This window comes from Eleutherodactylus coqui, chromosome 1 (assembly GCF_035609145.1).
Source record: "Eleutherodactylus coqui strain aEleCoq1 chromosome 1, aEleCoq1.hap1, whole genome shotgun sequence".
Taxonomy (NCBI): domain Eukaryota; kingdom Metazoa; phylum Chordata; class Amphibia; order Anura; family Eleutherodactylidae; genus Eleutherodactylus; species Eleutherodactylus coqui.
Genome location: NC_089837.1, coordinates 458,510,740 through 458,530,787, shown reverse-complemented (window position 1 = coordinate 458,530,787; position 20,048 = coordinate 458,510,740). Strand labels below are relative to the sequence as shown.

At 43.8% G+C, this 20,048-nt stretch overlaps 1 protein-coding gene across 2 annotated transcripts in view; it reads left to right on the top strand.

Annotated features, from left to right (window-relative positions):
• Positions 1-10,799: 10,799 nt before the first annotated feature.
• Positions 10,800-20,048, top strand: part of RARG (retinoic acid receptor gamma) — a 172,665-nt gene continuing 163,416 nt past the window's right edge. For both annotated transcript variants that reach the window (XM_066584228.1, XM_066584226.1), the window contains exon 1: positions 10,800-10,954. The gene's annotated coding sequence lies outside the window, so the exon portion shown is untranslated. The remainder of the gene's footprint in view (positions 10,955-20,048) is intronic.

Sequence of the window (20,048 nt, the reverse complement as noted above, 5' to 3'; positions counted from 1 at the left end):
CAAACAGATACATTTTCCAGACAGTCAGCTCACCTACCAGACAGTTAGCCCCTTTCAGTGCTGCAGCTATGCAATACACATCATTCATGCAACACAGAAGACACTGACATTACATAGTCAAATTCATGCATACAGTTATGGAGGGACTCCGTTGTGCCGGGTCTCTGCAACTACACCAAACGTTTTCTATAGAGGTTAATGTCCAGGCTGTTGCCTTGCCAGGACCAGGACAGGATAGTTTGGTGCCCTAGGCAGACGAGGCCAATGGTGCCCCTTATAAAAAAATAACTCGAAACAATGTTAATTAAAGATTTTAGAAGCAAATCCAAAATATTGTGCCCCCTTATTCCCTGTGCTACCTCCTGTCTCCCCTTATGTGACCCTCTCCCTCTATACCACCACTTGTAGCCCCCAAATAGATCATAGGAGTGACTAATGACTATTGCTGCGAACGACGCTGACGGGTGTGGGGATAAGTGGCAGGCAGCGATGCAACACTGCAAAAGGTATTACTGCAACCTAACATTTTATCCTACTAAACATGTGCCTTCCAGGCCTGACAAGAGATGGCGTTAAGGGGTAAAGAGAAGTTGGGGGGGGGGGGGGGGCAAGATAAACTTTTGCACGCAGGCCCATGAGCCTTTTAACTACGCCCCTGGATGGCACCCTAGGCGGTTGCCAATATCTACCTGCCCATTTTCCCAATCCTGCAAGAAAGCATCCTGAGTGTCGATTTTAAACACATACATCACACTTTTTACTTGGCGGCAAGGAGCTCCTGCATTAAAATGCAGTACCTGTCTCATTAAACAGACAGTTCTCGATCACATTCTGATACTAGAAGGGATCCTTTTACTGCATGTAGGCAATCTGGACCCATTACCACGATGATAATCCCAGACCATCAGTTTTTCTGGATGTTCAAGTTTGTGGACAATGCAATCCTCTAAAAATTGTAGTGAAATAACGCCGCAGCCCCGAAATCGCTCGGTCGGCAAAACTACTTTAATCACTTTTAAATGCCTGACTAGAGGCACCTGTCATTGTTTAGCAGCACTAGCCGCTGTTAAACTCTCAACCCTCCCTTTTTCGGAATGGCTCCCATAGACTCCCATAGGAGTCTATGGTGCCTTCAGCATTTTGCCATCAAAAGATAGGACAAGACCTATCTTTTGACGCTGAAAAATTTTTGGGGTTGAAATAACGTGCTTATATTCTATCTTTTGCGGTCTGATTTTTTTAGGCACGTCAAAAATCATTTGTCTGAAGGAACCCATAGGAAACCATTTGTTCTACTGGACGCAATTTTTTGACGCGCCTACTTAGTGTCAAAACAACGCTTGTGTGAAAGAGGCCTTAAACTGCTTGGCCCAAGTAAGATGTTTAGCCTTCATTTGTGGAGCCAAAATCTATTTCTTCCTGGATCGATAAGCTTGGTAACCTGCAAAGCTTTGCCAGCCACTTGCCTTCAAAAAGTGTGAAAGAGATGTGGCTCTAGCCACATGCCATATAGCAGCACTACTCTTCCATTCAAGATGATGGACACATCGTTGGAACTCGTCGGATACCATTGAGTATGTTAGTGGGGTATTTCAGGCTTGGCCAGTGTCTGTCATATGACAGATTTGGCAGACAACTGTGGCTTCCATTTATAATGGAAGCCACAATGATAGTATGAATAGAGTCTTGTATGTATAGCAGACTTTATGCTGATGGTCGGGAGATGTGTAAGAGGTGTAAGTGCTGAGAAGAGGACCAGAAAACAGGCACATGGGACTCCATAAAAGAGTTGCACTGAAACACTGAAGAATGGCTAAGCTTCCCGACAGAATCATCTAGGGCTGCAAGTGCCATATAAAATGCGGAGTGCTACAGCACTAGAGAGAGAGAAGCAGCAGTACAGTAGTGAAGTGCAGCACTAGTGTAGAGGTAGAGGGAGAGGTACAGGTTCTGGGAATGTTTAGCTTGCAAATAAGAAGGCTGAGAGGAGACTTAATAGCTGTCTACAAATATCTGAAGGGCTGTCACAGTGCAGAGGGATCAGCCCTATTCTCATTTGCACAAGGAAAGACAAGAAGCAATGGGATAAAACTGAAAGGGAGGGGAGACAGACTAGATATTAGACAGTAAGAGTGATCAATGAGTGGAACAGGTCACCATGGGAGGTGGTGAGTTCTCCTTCAATGGAAGTGTTCAAACAAAGGCTGGACAAATATCTGTATGGGATGATTTAGTGAATCCTGCACTGAGCAGGGGGTTCGATCCGATGAGCCTGCAGGTCCCTTCCAGCTCTACCATTCTATGATTCTATAGATTAGCGCCCTAAAAAAGGATGCCATACTGAGCAACAAAAAAGCTGCTTGGAGAGAGGAACAGGATCATTGTGCTCGGAGGGCAAGAAAACTGGCAGCAGGAGAGAGGACTGAGAGAGGAGCAGAGGGAAGTGCTCTTGATCCCTCAGACACTGCTGGGGTCAGTAGAAGCAGCAACACCCATGCATCAAACCGTAAGTGAAGATGGTCTCAAAGTGACATTTGGTGTGCATACCAATAATGCTGAAATAGTAAGCAGCAGGTCTGCTGTAAGGGGAGACAGAGACCACAAGAGAAAACGAGGCTATTGATAAGGTTCCAGGGCTTCAGCCCTGCTAGCAAGCTGTGATATTTGCGTACAAGTGGAAAAGTAAGACAGCATTTGGGGTAATGAGTGAGTCTTGAACAAGAAGACATTGCAAGGGTATTCTGTAACCTGTATTTATACCAGTGGAGTGTTATCCCCTAAGGCGGAGGTCAGAGGAACGTCGTTTTTTTTGTGGCTATGTACTCGAAAAAAATGCGCTGCTCGCATAAGCAGAAGACGCGTAACTGGGCAAAGTTTCATATGCACAGCGCATGAAACTTTGCTCATTCACTGAAGCAGCTGTGCTTGGAACAGCACAGCTGCTCCACGAAGGTCCCCTCATCACTGAACACTGTGACAGCACTGTCACAGTGTTCAGCGATGAGGGGACTCCCCGCGGAAATGAAGGAATCCACTGCCATAGCTGTCACAGCTGTGGCAGATGAACGCGATGCTATCCCATTGCCTTCAATGGGGCCGGCGCTGCTGTCACCCCATTGAAAGCAATGGGATGAAGGCAACCTCCGCAGGGATTTTTTGATTAAATGGCTGTGATTGGTCCCTGCACTCAGCCAATCAGAGGCAGAACTTCCAGGATGCGGGGATTTTTCAATTCCCAGCCAGAAGAAATGAAGAACAGTGCCGGGAAGAGAACAGTGCAGCTAGAGGTTATTTTCGGGGTAGGGCTTATATTTCAAGCACTTCCCCTAAAATCCCTGCGGGGGTTGCCTTCATCCCATTGCTTTCAAAACAATGGGATAGCATCACGCTCCTCTGCCACAGCTGTGACAGGGGATTCTTTCACCCCCACGGGGAGTCCCATCATCACTGAAAACTGTGACAGTGCTGTCACAGTGTTCAGTGATGAGGGGACTGCCTGCAGGGATTAACAGAACCCACGGGGAGTCCCCTCATCCCCACGGGGACGAAGGAGTTAACAGCAGGACATTTAAAAGGTGCTTCTGGCCAGCACCTTTTAAATGTCCTGCTGCAAGCAGTGGGGAAGCTATTGGCAGCGCAGGAGTTTCCATTAACTCCTGCTCCCATAGGAGTCAATGGAAACTCCTGCACAAAGATAGTGCATGTCCTATCTTTTTTAGGTGCGCGCTGTTTTCCGCTTCACATTCCGCGCATATAAATGCCTCTATAGCAACCCATTGGTTCTTTTAGAAGCGTGCATTATGCACATGCAAAACACACGCTTGTCTGACCGAGGCCTAAAGGGAAATTGTGTATAACATGTTGTAAACTGTGTTTATATGAAATGGTTTGCATGATATTACCCGAGTGTTATATTAGAGGTTGGGGAGGATAACTATTGGGAAGGTGGGTCTCAGATTAACCAAGTGTTATTGATCTTGTATCACTGTTATTGCATATTGCTCACTAGGTATTATAATTCCTACATTTTTGCTAGCAGTAGATAGTGCATGGGTACATAAACATAAAAGCCTAATTGCTTCATCATTCTTGTTATCCTATTATTGTTCATTTCTATTTTGGTCCTTAAATAAGTACTCTATATTTTGGTTACTCCATCTGCTGCATGGTATGGTGAATCCTCCTTCGCTACACCTCCACTCCAGACAGATATATAAGTCTGATCTTGTAGCCTTCCAGATTATCTTGGCATTCTATAGAAGAAACAAGTGCTGGATTGTCAGAATCTCTAAACTGTCAAATGCTGTAAAGACATTTTACTGTAATATATAAAGTGTTGAAATTGAAGCTTCTAATTGTGTAACTTTTAATTAATGATTTTTGCTGACTTTCATATTTTCAGAGTGACACCTACAGCCAAACTATTATAATGTGAAGGGATTTCTTCATTCTGCACCAAAGCACATAACACACTTTACCCTGAAATCAAAAGTCATCAGAAAAGTTTTTAACATTTTTTTTATTGTATTCAGTTGCCTCTTAGGGCTCCTTCAGACGGGTGTGATTGCGCACCTTTTTGTGCATGCAAAATCTGTGCACGCAAAACACAGAGGATAAATCCATTGATTTAAATGGGTTCGTTCTCATAAGTGCGTTTTGAGCGTACAGATTTTGCAGACAGAATAAAATAGGTCCTGTTCTATTTTGCTGCGTTTTGCGCAGCGAAACTGCCATAGAAGTCTATGGCAGGAGCACAATTACGCTAGTACAGGTTACCACAGGAGGTGGTGAGTTCTTCAATGGAAGTGTTCAAACAAAGGCCGGACAAACATCTGTGTGGGATGATTTAGTGAATCCTGCGCAACACGCAAACGCAAAACGCAGGAAAAGAAGGCAGCTGGACCTCATTAAGCTTTAATAGTCAATCAATTTCCCGGAAAGTGTCACGCACATGTGTGAACTGTCCCTCCGCACGCAAAAAGTAAAATAATTATGCGCTGACTCTCGTGCAACATCCTAATTACCTGCTCTTCAAACATCGTTCATGCACAAATATACTGCGGCGAGTGTATTTTCACTAATGCTCGTTTGAAGCCCCCCTTACTGTGTATTCTCACTGCATGTACATGCTATGTTTGCCATATGTTTCCGCAAGTCTTTCTCAGACATACGCTGAATATACATAATAGGGCTCTATTGACCTGATGTGTTTGACTGTCTTTTTCACATACATGAAGGGCTTCGACAGACGAATGTATGTGCAAATACGCTCACCACAACAGAGCATATCTGCACATGACAAAGGGTTGTCCTCAGGGTCACACCCTTTGCTTTTTGAAACCTGCCATAGACTTCTATGGCAGCTTTCTGTGTAACACGCAGAAAGATAGGGCAAGTCCTATCTTTTCTCGTGTGCAGGAATTGCGTGTCTGAAATACACTCCGAAGAATCAACCCATTGAAATCAATGGGTTCGCTTTGTCACGTTTTGTGGGCGTGAGTTTCACGCGTGCAAAAACGTGCGCAAACACGTTTGTCTGTTTAAGCCCTAAGCTAGTATATATTAGTATACTTTTTTTTACTTGCATAGAATAGTGCAGTCGACCGCACTATTCTACACAGAAGCATCACTCAAAAAAACATTAATTAGGGCTTAAACACACTGCCGTAGGTGCAACTATGCTCGCCGCTACTTAGCGTAATTGCGCATAAACAAGAGAGCGCAGGAGTTTGAAAACAGCCGCAGAAAGATAGGTGCCGCCCGATCTTCCTTGCACGATGTATTCACTACGTACGGAGAAGACAGGGCAGGTCCTATATTTTCACGCAGCAAAGACGCACTGAGTAAAATGGCTAATTAGTCTAATAAGTTCCAGACGTGTTCTTTTTCCTGCGCAATTACGCAGTGTTTCACGCATCTCCTTGCGTATTTTGTGTGCATCTGCCCATCCCCTTTGACTTCTATGGGTAATTCTAGTGCCCAAATGCGTAGGAAAATAGAGCATTCTGCTGTCTTTTTTGCGTGACCGAAATGCGTAGGACATAAATAGGCGCATGTAAGTGATCCCATTGAAATTGGTTGTGTTCACTTTGTACTCTGCGCACAAATACACACACAAGTATGCCGTGTGAATCTGGACTAAGTGTCAATTAAAAGTTTTCTGCAATTGTGCATTTGACATATTAAGGGCTCCTTCACACAGGTGTATTTGTTTTTACGCACGCCTCAGACCACCTGTGGGTACCCTTGGTGGAAATATGCACAAAGGTAGAGCATGCTGCCTTTTTTCTTTTTGTGTGCGAAATACGGATATATGTAGGTACCTTGAAATCAATGGGATCTATTCTCTGCGTACAGCATGTGGAAATTTTGTGCCCACAAATATGCCTGTGGGAAGTCGCCCTAATTCTACAACCCCTATGAATAAGTATATGCCACAAAAAATTATTTTGCGTAAACAACGGCGCAAAAAAAAAAACTAGTGAGAATGAGCCCTTTGAAATTAATGCACGTAAAAAAAATGCACAAGCAAAAAAACACGCATCTGTTTAAGACCTTAGGCCAGATTCACATGGGCAATAAAATCGAGCGAGATTTGTGCGTTGCGAAATGAATATTGACCATAAACAGCGACAAAATGTGGCATGTCCTATTTTTCTGCGTTCTCTCGCATTGCACCGCCCATTGTTTTCAATGGGGCTGGCGGCATCATTGCACCATGTGCAAAGAAAACAATGGGAGATTCTCTGCGATCCCTGAAGTGATGTGAGGCGGTTTTGACATAAAAACACCACATCCGCGGGAATTCACATGGTGATTCATGCCCCATATTGCCCTCGCCTGTATGAAGTTAGCCTTAGGACGCTTTCACACGGCCAAGAGAATCTTGCGAGATTTCTGCATTGCGAGACGCACAAATCTTGCACGTACATGAACCCTATTCTTTTGAATGGGGTCATACAGATGAGCGTTTGTTTTCTTGCCTCGCATCGTAGTGCGAAAAAAAAATTGTTGCATGTCCTATATTTGGGCGTTCCCTCGGAACGCGTCATCCATTGTTTTCAATGGGGTTGGCAAAGTATCACACGGTGTGCGAGGTGTGCGTGAGTGCAATGTGATGCGAGGTTTCCCAATTAAAACTTTTTAGCACAAAACACCTCTAATCTATAGCTTAGGGCTTTTGCACACAGGTGTGGTTTTAATGTAGTATAGGCGTGTAAAAAAATTGCAGTTAAACTGCACTAAAAATTGTGTGAACGGGCAATTTTTCACACGCAGAAGCCCCGTTCACTGGAACAGCGTGTGGCTTTAAAAAAGTGCAGCTGCTCCAGGAAGAAAGGATTAGGCTTGGGGGTTTTCCCATAGCAGGGAGAGAGTGAGGGCGGGGCTACAAGGGGTTAACCCATAGCAGGGAGAGAGAAAGAGATGCTATAGGAATCCCCGAGGGATATACCCATAGAGCAGAGAAAAAGGCAGCAGGGCTACAGGGGATCCCCGAGGGATATCCCCATAGTGCAAAGAAAGATAGATGGGCAGGGCTAGAGGATGGATCCCTGTAGCTCCACCTTCTCCCCATTTTCTTGGAGAAGCCCTCTGACCCTGCCCCTCTCTCTCCTTGCTATGGGGAAATCCCCTGGGGAACCACTGCTAAGGAGAAAGGTGGAGTCCCCCGCTGCCCCCCCCCCTTGTGCTGTAGAATTGCCCAGAATCCCCCCATGGGGACTAACATGAGTTTACAGCAGGACATTTAAAATGTGCTTTTGGGTTTAGCGCTGCTGTTTGGAATTTCCTCGGTAAGCAGAAATCCTCCTAAGACTTGTAATTCTTTTTGGAGCGTTGGACACAGCTAAACTCCTGCTCCCATAGGAGTCTATGAAGACTCCTGCGCAGCTTGCACAAAACATAGGTCAGGTCCTGTCTTTTCTTGCAGCACAGACCTTAGATGCGTAAGGCCTCTTTCATCTTAGAGTAAGGCCTATTTCATCTGTGTTCTGTGCAATATCGCTGCGTTTTTCTGCTGCAATATCGTGATTTTGTGTCGCTACAAAGTCGTGCAACTTTGCAGTGCTCTTTTGGCAAGATTTTTTGGGGGCTTGAAATATAAGCCCTACCCTGAAAATAAGCCGTAGCTGCATAAAAAAAAACCACAATACATCACCTAACAAACACTGTCTGCCTCTGTGGCACTTCTCTTTGCAGGTGCTTGGCACACTTGCTTGTAGTTTTCCCTCAGAGCTTCCTGGTAAGGGGTTTAAAAATCTCGACTCCAGGAAGCTCTGGCTCTGATTGGTTCCCGAGCACTGCGTCTTAGCGAATCACAGTTTAGGGCACGATAAACAAATCACAGCCATTCAATGCGATGGATGTGATTGGTTCATCGAGCACTACAGTGATTGGCTGAGCCATGGCGCTCGAGAACCAACCACAGCCAGCATTTCCTGGAGGCGGGGATTTTGAACCTCCAAACCAGGAAGTGCTTGCTGAAAACTACAAGCAAGTCTGCTGGAGGTGCAGAGGAGACGCGCCTGTCAGGTAATGTATTGTGGGGTTTTTTAAATGCAGATAGGCCTTTTTTAGGGCTTAAACAGTATTTCCTACTGTAAAAGTTGCATCGCACTGCATGAAAACCGCGTTTTCGTGCGATGTGATGCAACAGAAAAGAAGACTCCATAGGGAAACAAACAAATCGCGGCAATATTTAGCAACCTACAATTTTTTTCTCACAATGTAGGAGTCTATAAAACATCGCTAATGTAAGGAACCCATTGGAAAGCACGGGCTTCACATCCATGCACTGTAGCATCACGAGAAAAACGTTTGATTTTGTCGCTCGTGTGAAAGTCGCCTAACTGCACTTCTAAAATACTCTTTTGACACATCAGACATGTCAAAAGTTTGGATCAGTGGAGTTCTGGGTAATGAGACCCCCACTGAGCGCACAGACGTCTATAGACGTCTATTCGTCCGTCTTCAGCAGCCGAGAGGATCCAACAAGCAACTATGACAGCTGAAGGCAGATAGAACTCCATTCAGCGTTCGGAGGGGGTCTCAGCACCCGGACCCCACTCATCAAAACTTTTGACAAGTCACTGTGTCTGAATGTCAAATTCCTTTTTTAAAGTGCAGTTATTATTTAACGATTTAGGGCTCACAGGAATTGCGTTTGCACGCTTTGTAATGCGCACGGTGAACTCTGGTAAAGCGTGCTGCAGAAAGTATACGCAATTGTGCGCAACCCAGTGCAACGTATTTGCGCTATAATCGAGTCTTTTTTGTGTGCATATTGGCGGTTTTTACTGTACTTTTTGCGCTTACAGGGCATGTTTTTCGGTGCACTTGATTTGGGCGTGTTTTTGCGAATAGTAGTACTGTACTTTTTGCGCCCACAGGGCATGTTTTTTGGTGCGCTTGATTTGCGTGTGTTTCTGCTAATAGTATTACTGTACTTTTTGCGCCCACAGTGCCAGTTCACACGCAACACACGCTTTCTGTGGGTTCAAAGGCTATTTAGCCTAATGAGTTCCAGATGCGTTCTTTTCCTTGTGTTTTGCGCAGTGTTTCCCGCATCCCCTTGTGTATATGCGCACCTCCTATAGACTTCTATGGGGGCCTTTGCTGCACAAAATGCAGAAAGATAGAGCAGGCACTCCTTTTCTCCGTCTGCGCAAAACGCGCTCACAGGAACCAACTCATTAAAACCGATGGGTTCTATTCTCTGTGTTTTTTTTTTGCGAGGGCAGATTTTGCGCGCACAAATACGCGCGCAAACACAGTCGTGTGAAGCTCGGCATCTTCAGGCGAGCATAAGCACATAAACGCTCGCTCCTGTGCAACGTATTTGCGCTGTGAAAGAGTGATTTTTGTACGCTTTGCCTTTTCAAATACTGCGCACATTTGCGCAGGCACCACTCATTGACATGGGTGGGCTCCGCACCCTCTGATTTAAATGCCTATTAAGACAAATTAGGTGCCGGCGCTCACAGGCATGTGCAGTGTTTTGCGCATACCCGCACGTACTTATGTGCGCATTTGCACAACCCCATAAACTCGTATGGGGACCTTTGGTGCGCGAATGAGCACAAAATTAGATCACAATCCTTTTATGTTTGCATAAGCGAAATGCGCGTGGAAAAAAAGAACATAAAGAAGGAACCCATTGAAAACACTGGGTTCTATTCCCTGCGCAATGCGTCCACATACACGCCCGTCTGAAGCCGCCCTTACACCCAGCTGTCATAATTCTGCATTGTCGGACAGTAATACATCCTCCATTTCCATGTATCTACAAAACTACTCTGATTTGCCATTCAGGGTTTCTGGAAAGCTGGGTGGCAACCCCAAGTTGGAGCTATAATGACATCCTTATGGATTATCACCCAGCTTCCGAGAAACATAAGTAATCGTGAATTTCTATTTACTGTTGTTTTTTTATTTTTATGTTAGGGGAAACTTTCTATAAGTGGAAAAGTTTGGAGCAACATACTTTCCTATTCTTTTACTTTTCCAACTTTTTAGTGTTGCTGTAAGTTCTGTCCTCCTTCCAGACGTGTACGTCCATTCGCACTGGCACACGTACGTCTTGCACACATGTATTATGTACACAGGAATGCTGTCCAGGCCTCTCCAGGAGGATGGCCATATAATGACTGAAATTACATTGCCTGGAATGGCACAGCCAGAGAAGGGGGGGGGGGTGATTTTCCGTTCTTTCCACTGAAATTCATTCTGTGGTTTGTGAAGAGAGAAAAAAAAACGTGCTTTATATTTTGTGAGTGGAGTCACATGACCTGGCTTATGAATAGCAGATTGTAATGAGTTGGTAGTGTAAGTAAGAGAGGAGGCGAGAGCACTCACACACACATACACACACTCACTGTCTGTGCTTGCTGGCTGCGGACACTCACAGTCAGGGACGTGCGGGGATCCTCTGCTGGAGGCTGGACTTGCGGACAAGGTGAGTGGCCGATGACAATTGGTAGGGGAAGGACTCCTATTGTTTTCTTTTAGGGAACTTTTCAGGGAGGAGGGAAGACTTCTCATCTCAGGAAGTTAGAAAAGTTTTTTCTCCTTCATTAATTGAACCCGGCTGGTGCCCCTTTTCCACGTTCGCAGTCCGCTGGTCTCTTGCCCCCTGGTGCCCTCTGTGATCGGGGCACAATGTCTTATTGACACGTTGCTTTTTTGTTTGGCTGAGGAAGGGCAGAGGTCACGGCTGTCAGCTTCTCCGTCTGCAAACCTCCTTGCGATCTTTTCTTCTCATTTCTTACTACTTTGCAGCTTCGCCCCTTCCGTATATAAAAACTTTTGTTGCTTTCTCGGTTTCATTCTTACTTTTTTTACTCGAGCTTTTCTTTTTTTTAACTCCTTTCTTCTTCCTCCTATTCCATTACTTTCTTCTTTTCGTCTTCTTTTACTTGCCTGCACCCTAAGATGCTCTTGGGCTTCCACTCCCTAACTTGTGGCTTCATGACCGGCAACCTATGCAGAGAGTCCAGAAAAGTTACTGTACTTACTTAGAAGACACTTAGGGGAAGAATTTAGCTGTCCGGAATAAGACTATTTGCAGACACAAGGATGTTTATGCTTTTAATTGTCACTTTTTGCTCTGCACCCTTTCCTTGCCATGAGACGAAGTAGATCACTACACTTTCACTTTTTTATTATAGCCTACTCTTTATCCTAATGTTGGACTTTTCGCTTCTGCTTTACTTGTGTGATGATGAAATTTACATTTAATAGCTTTTTATGCAATCAACTTTTTTTTCTAAGATACATTACCACTTATATAAACCCCCCTCCACCGAAATGTATCACTTTGTGTTTGCATTAACCCATTGCTACTAATTTGCAGATATATCAGAATGAGTTTTCCATTTGGCGCAACGTATTTTGCTGTCACAATATGTTATTATTGGTTTTCTATAGGACCTAAGGCATACTTTGTACATTGAGTTACCATAGCACATTACTAAATGCAACCCCAAATGGGTTAATGACGCATTCAGCTCTTCTGTATTGTGGTGAAGGGAATGTAAAACTCATACCTTCCCTCTATATCCTAAAGTGTATCAGAAAGTATTTTGTATACTGGCTATGTACGGTACTAAGCTTGCTCACCTTTACCAATTAACTGCTGGCAAAAATGATATTCCATGCAATTCCCAAGTTTACCAGCAGGAGTCTCCACTGCCATTTCTAATTTTCCAACATGCTTGACTATTTTTATAGTGGAGGAGGTTGAAGAGGGTATTGGGGGGAAAGGAGGTGAGATGAGGTGAACTCAAAGGAGGGGGGTTGGCATAAGGGTAAAGAAACAGCACCCTTTCCTGCTCCGCCTCTTGCCCCCCGGAGCTGTGTCTGACTGCGGCTCTGTGATTTTGTGTGTGGTACCGCAGGAGGATGATGGTAAAAGGAGGGAGTTCGGGGAAGAGCGGTTTAGTGACCCTGTGATGTGGTTAGGTAACCACAGCATTGGTTTGTGTGTTGAAGACACTTAGATTGTAGGGAGTGTGACAGAAATGGGAGATTTGCTGGGCTGCTCAGTCCCAGGATAACACTTCAAAGTAGCAAATTAATAAATTGTGGGTCCTTTGGCTGAACATTATGGTATAATTTATTTGGACTTCTCATTTTTTTCATGCTGACTCATAAATTCTTTATGGGTTATTACTATATGAGTGTGTGTGTGTGTGCGTATATATGGGTATATATAAATATATATACGTACCCATATGTGCTGCATGATTTTGTTTGTGGCCATTTATAGTACTAAACATTTGGTTTTTATTAGATTCCTTTATTGCTTTATAGCCGCTATAAAAAGGGAATTTCTTTTGTCTCAATTTGACTGGATGCACTTATATTTCACATACACACAAACACATTCTCACATGGCTTTAGAAAAATAGGCACTTTAATGTACATCTCAAGTCTCGGTGAACCTAAATGAACAGGGTGAATTGCATGAATAGCAATTCCCTTATAGAATGATACAAGGATAGTAAAGCATTGCTGCCTGAGGAATTCACATGCCCCATGGCTATCCTGCCAGTCTATATGCTAAGTATGCATTGCTGTACTGTACAACAGCTTGTACTCTGGTGAGACAAATACAATGTAAAGGGCAGAGAATGGGAAATTCCCAAGCTACGCTTAGTCCTGCATGTTATTAGCGGCTATAGGAGGGATTCCAATGTGTGATGAATGAACTTTGTAAAAGTTCGGTTCGTCTGGTTCACTGTATTTGTGCATAAAGATCAGTTCGGCCTGAATTAGTTGGAACTGAACCGGAAGTTCACCAAAACCCCTAAAACTGGTGCATAACACTGTCTAAGAGCCATAAAAGCCTTCTGAGAGTGTTATACAAGGCGTTTATGGCTTTTAGACAGAGTTATTCACCAGTGTTTAGGACTAGTGGAGGGTCTTCTGGTAATGCACTGGGCCAATCCAATTTTGGTACCAGTAGACATTTTTGCATTATCGGTGTGATAACCAAACAGCCCATGGACACGAGTGCCACTGTTTTTGGAAACAACATCTTAAACACTCTGGCCAAGCCTTGTGGCTTATTGGTGTTTCACCCAAGCAACATGTCCCATAAGTCCCCCCTCCAAAGTTATGCACCTAGCACATATAGTGCAGACAAAAAGTGGAGGTATTGCCCAAAGTAGTAGTATACCTGTCAAATCAATTCAACTGTATATAGTAACTAGCTGTTCCTTATTGAACAGATTGGAAATTGTAAGCAGTGAACTATTTGGTTGCTACCTACAAACAACCCCACTATTTATCATAGTGGGGTCTATCTATCTATCTATCTATCTATCTATCTATCTATCTATCTATCTATCTATCTATCTATCTATCTATCTATCTATCTATCTATCTATCTATCTATCTATCTATCTATCTATCACAAGGGCTTGTTATTGGTTGTCCTGGATGAAAACACAACTCTATGTCTATATTTTCTTGACATATGGACAACCAATTATGTTGGTAAAATGCAACATATCTAATACTATCTGCAAATATTGGGTAAACTTTTTTTCTTATTACTTGAAATACCTTTTTGGGCCATGTCTAAAAATAATTGGTATTGCCATTTTGAAAATGTAGTAAGCAGTCTTGTATTAGTCTGCACTAGTGTATTGTCCCACTATATTTGTATTATAATTTCTGTAAGGGTGGCTTCACACGGGATGACTGTCAGGCTCATAAGCACCCGACAGCCATCCCAGTGACTTATAACTCCTATGCTTTTACACAGGATGGGTACTTGTTCAGTGAATGGAGGCAAAGCCCTGTAGAACTCTTCCTGCCACCTATTTCTTTTCACTGTGATCAGGCAGTCTTTCAAAGATGAACAGCTGCCTGTTTACACTAAGCGAGAACTCACTCACTAGTCGCTTTGTTACAGTGAGCTGAAACAAAGCGAGTAGTGACTACGGAGTGATTTCTCGCTCAGTACCCTGTTGGGTCCCATGTTTACATTGAACAACTACAGCTGAAAATCGCTAGTTTTTCAGACGATGCTGTAGTTCTCCTGTATGGAGCCAATATCACAAATGGCACATGGTAAAAGAACGACTTTTTAAAGACTTTGCCTAGGGTCCAGAAGATTCAAGTTAGAGCTTTATGTAGGAGGGTCTCGGAGGAGTTGCTGGAGCTTCACCTGGTAAGGGACAAGTTCATGTAGACCTCCAGGAACTGTATGAGTCTGAATTGAAGTAACATTTAAAATCGTCTGTCACAACTGGTCTTTAGATGGTCTCTTTATGATTGGGCGTGCTAATAATATTTTTATATATCTCCATGGGCCTGAGAATTCAAGACCTCAAAATGACCAAATACTTTCACAGAAGCCTGATATATAGTGGGACCGGAAAGTCTTCAGATCATTTCACCTTTTTACATTTTGTTATGTTGTGGCCTTGTGCAAATAAAAACAAATTCACGTTTTCTCCATCATTCTGCACTCAATACCCCATAAAAACAAAGTGAAAACAGGAGTTATAAATAATTGTTAATTTTTTTAAAATAAAAAACTAACATTTTGCATTGACATAACTTTTCACTCTCTGTAGTCCATACTTAATTGAAACACCAAGTCTTCTTGGGTATGATGCCACTAGGTTTTCACACCTGGATTTGGGGATTTTCTCTCATTCTTCTCTGCAGATCCTCTCCAGTTCTGTCAGGATGGATGGGAGTGTCTGTGGACAGTTATTTTCAGGTCTCTCCAGAGATGTTTGATTGGGTTCAAGTCAGGGCTCTGGCTGGGCCACTCAAGGACATTCACAGAGTTGTCCGTAAACCACTGCCCAGTCTGAGGTCCCTTGCACTCTAGATCAGCTTTTTTATTAAGAATATCTCTGTACTTTGCTCCATTCAGCTTTCCATCAGCCCTGACCGGTCTTCTTGTCTGAGCTGCTCAAAAGCATTTTCACAGCATGATGCTGCCACCACTGTTCTTCACTGTAGGGATTGTATCGGGCAGGTGGTGAGCAGTGCCTGGTTTCCTCCAGAATTAAAGCCAAAAAATTCAATCTTGGTTTCATGAGACCAGAGAATCTTGTTTCTCACAGTCTGGGAGTCCTTTAGCTGATTTGTTTTTGTGGCAAATTCCAGGCAGGCTTTCATGTGTCTTATACTGAGTAGAGGCTTTTTTTCTGGCCGCTCTGCCATAAAGCCCAAATTGGTGGAGGCTGCAGTGATGGTTGGCCTTTTGGAATTTTCTCCCATCTGCACAGAGGATCTTTGGAGCTCAACCAGATTGACCATTGTGCTCTTGGTCACTTCTCTTACCAAGGCCCTTCTGTCCCGATTTACTTAGGTGGGTGGGTTGGCCAGCTTAGAAAGAGTCTTCGTTCTTCCAAACATCTTCCATTTGAGAATTATGGAGGCTGCTGTACTCTTGGGAACTTTCAGTTCAGTAGAAATGTTTTTGTAGCCTTCTCAAGATCTGTGTCCCCACACAATCCTGTCTCTGAGCTCTACAGGCAGTTCTTTTCTTGTTATAGCTTGGTTTTGGCTCTGATATGCATTGTGAGCTGTAAACCTTAGATAGACAGGGGCGTGTCTTTTAAAATTTAAAGGCCAATCAACTGAATTTACCGCTGGTGACTCCAATCAAGGTTATGAAACATCTAAAAGATGATCAAGAGAAATGGAAGCCCCCAGATCTGAATTTCAAATGTCATACCAAAGGATCTGAGAATTCTATAATAGATTGACCAAGATCTGTTCTTGTTTTTTGTAAAATATATATATATATATATATATATGAAATATAACAAAAGCATATAAAATAGCCCACATCAATGCGCCTAGATATTGATACATAAACATGCACATGACACAACATTTGGAGATTGGAAAGACAGTGGAGAAAACAGAGTAAGGCCTTATGTCCACTAGGAAATTTGGGCCCGCACGGGTTCTCCATGCAGAATCCTGCAGCGGATCCCTTCTTTCCCGCAGACATGAACCCTAAAAATTGATTTTACTTACCTGTCCAGACGCTGCTGGTTCCCGTCCGTAGCGGCCGGATTTTCTTTTTTTCTGCCCATGCGCCATGCACTCTCTTTTTTTTTTTTTGAACTCCTGCTCTCCCACGCCAGAGAGCAGAAATTCAGCTGCGGGTGTACCGCAGATATGGACGGCTTCCATAGGCTGCAAAGAAAGCCTGCGGGAGACCTTCAGAAAATGGAGCATGCTGCGGGTGATTTCACACATGTGCGATCTGCGCGGCAGGGAAGAATGACATCCGTAGGTATTTACTTACCTGCGGGTGTCCAATGCATCCCTATGGGCGCGGATCACGCATGCGGGACATCTGCGCGGATTTTGTAAATTAATTTAGGTAGTGGACATGAGGCCTTAGTGCTTAAACAGACTAACAAGTTTGTGCACATTTTTACGCACGTGAAACTCACGCCTGCAAAGTGTGATGAAGCAAACCCATTGAATTCAATGGGTTCGTTCGGATAAGCGTGTTTTTCGTGCACAATTCCTGCATTCGAGAAAAGATAGGAGCTGCCCTATCTTTTTGCAAATTACAGAAAAAGCTACTATAGAAGTCTATGACAGGTTAAAAAAATCAAGGGGAAGGGTGTGACTGTGCAGACAATTCTTGTTCATGTGGAAATATGCTTTGGCGTGGTGACTGTATTTGCGCAAACGTTCACCTGTTGCAGTTCTAACTCCTCTGTCCCTTATTGTTGGACAGAGGACTCCCAGGCCTAATCACTATATAGGAGTAGGAAGTTTTGTTCAAAACTGGTGCATCTTGTCTCCACCTAAGGAATGGGTGGAGACATGGGTTGGCCGGGATGAGTTATAGGGGAGTGTCAGGTGATGCCCACAGCAGCGGATTGGCTGATGCTGGCCTGCCATCTCCGCTGTTAGCGCCTCTCTCTCTGTCCCCTCGCCGGCCTTCAATCAGTGATTCTGGCACACCTGGCAGTCCCCCCGTGGCGGGTTGCAATGTGCACTACCGAGGCTGCTGTCATTTTCCCCTCCCATCTGCGTTTGTGGACCCACTGACAGTTTTTTCCCTGGCGGGCTGTAAGGTCCACTCCTGACTATGCTGTCACTTTTCACGGCGGTCTTCCATCACCTCCCCTCTCAGGTCCTATCACTGATCCTGGCGTACTTGGATCATTTCCCCTCCTGCCTCCTGTCACTCACCCTGCAGCTCACCCGTGTACCCTCCTGCCTCCTGCGCAGGCAGTGACCTCCGCTGCAATCTGTGCTCCAGTCCTCCTCCTACTGCACAGAAGCCGGCTCTGCTCTTACCATGAGGGCAGTGCTATTGTCAACGGCAGGGCCCTCCGGTCGGCCGCTGTCTCTCTCGGCCCCGACCTCCGTTCTCCACTGGAATATCGTGTCAGACGCAGTCTTCTGCCAGTGTGCAGGTAGCCAATCGGCAGCTGTGGGCGGTCCCTATAACTCCATCTGCACATACCCATGTCTTCACCCATAGTTTTGGTGGAGACAAGATGCACCAGTAGTGTTTTGCTCTATGTATTTTCCTTTCTCCGAAGGAGGCGCCTCAGACCATCGGGTCAACAATTGGGTATCACTGATCTAGAAGTAGCCATTATACAGAAATAAATTTGGTTCCCGTTTGCAACACTGTTGCAGAGCACGTTGTATATGGGTTTTGTATACCTATACCTCAACATTCAGCCATGAATATGATGTGGGCCATTCAATGGAATCAAGTGCTGCATATGACATCATATATTGCATCTGCTTTCACACCCCTGTTCTAGGACATCTCACAGATACAGTGTTGGGACTTTAGTGCACAAATTGCCTTTATTATAAGCTTTTATAGCCTATATTTCTGCCAGAAACCTCCCATGATTCTTGTGTAGACATCTTTCTTTGCTAGTTGCCCTGGGCTGATGTATAACTTCTGAATATCCTCCGAGTTTATAGCTACTTTCATTGACATGATAGTCTCATGCTTCCGCAGATGGTTATCATCTGATGTTCTTCATTTACAGTTTCATTGTGGGAAAATCAGATCCATAGTCGTCCAAATGACATTGTTGTGTAAATTACAGGCAGAATTTTTTAACTGTACTACATTTAGTATGGTTGGATGAAAAATGTGCATTGCTGACGGGAAGAACATCTTTATTTTTCTACGGCAGTTCTAAATAAACTCTGAATCACGATGGAAAACATACAATTACAGTTTCACTGAAGTGTGTAAAACTCGGTGCTATTTTTAAATGTGTAGCCTATACTTGCAAAGTCATACAAACGCGGACACTGACAACACCGTAATTGTCTGAAAGCTTCTCGTTTCTTGAAATTGCCTGTTTCCATCGACCCTATGTCTCCGTGGCCTCTATCAGGGGAGCACTTACACAAAGAGGTTACCCCACAGATGCAATTAGTGTATTTCGGGCTCACAGCCTAAGATGAGGTTATCCAGAACTTTAGTAATGATGAACACTTTAAAGTTGTCGTTTGATATTTTGCCACCATAGTTTTACACAAAAATGTATTTGACTTTAAAGGTACCTTCTACAAGGGATGACTGTCGGGCACATAAGTGCCCAACAGCATCCCATGGACTGCCATCTGACCATCGCTCAGGTGCTTTACACAGGAGCTGTAATCGTTCTGTGAATGGAGGCATACCGGGCTGAAGATTATTTTAGCCTACCCGCCTCCTTTTTACGGTAAACAGGCAGTTGTTCCTAGTTGAACGACTGCCTGTTTACAAGGGGCAATAGTCACTTGGTTTGTAGTTCTGACAAGTGAGTAATTTCTCACTCAGTGCCCTGTCCGTAACCGATGGGTCATGGGACGACTGCCGTCTGAATTTGTATTTCCAGTGATAATTCAGACGATAATCGCCCAGTGTAAAGGTACCTTAATGCTATATGTTGCAGCGAGTTTCTACCACTATCATATTTCGCCAGGGTCTAATAAATTGTTTATCAGTATCCATCAGGTTCAAGAGCAGGGTAGAAAACCTAAACTGGAGAGTTTAGCCCATTTCACACAGGACGATTACAGAGGTCAACATGGATTTTACTTTTTTGTTTTTGACTCTTGTTTTCTATGTAATTTGTTCTCCTAAATCCAAAATGCCCTTACTTCTGCCCTATTACAGACCAATTTTTAATCGCTTCAGTAATTATGATTAACAAGATATTAAAAAATAAACAATACCTCCAATAAAATAGGAACACAAATATGTATCTGAAAGTAAACCTTCTCTCTAATTTAGCTCATTATTTCATCAGACAGCGGCACGTTCCATTGTTGTAATGGCGGACATTGGGTAGAAGCGACATCAACCAATGCTGAGCAAGATATTGAAATGCGTGTCTAGAAGAGGGTTTCAGTGGACTATTTCATCTGTTTTAGTATATTTGTTGTGCTATAACCATGCAAAGAAAGAAGGGTTTCAATGATCCAAATATATTTTGTTTTATGATCGCAACACAGAGACAGAGCATAACCTCATTTGTTTATTTCGCTTGTTTTGGAATCAAGCTGGGGGATCAAGATAAACCATA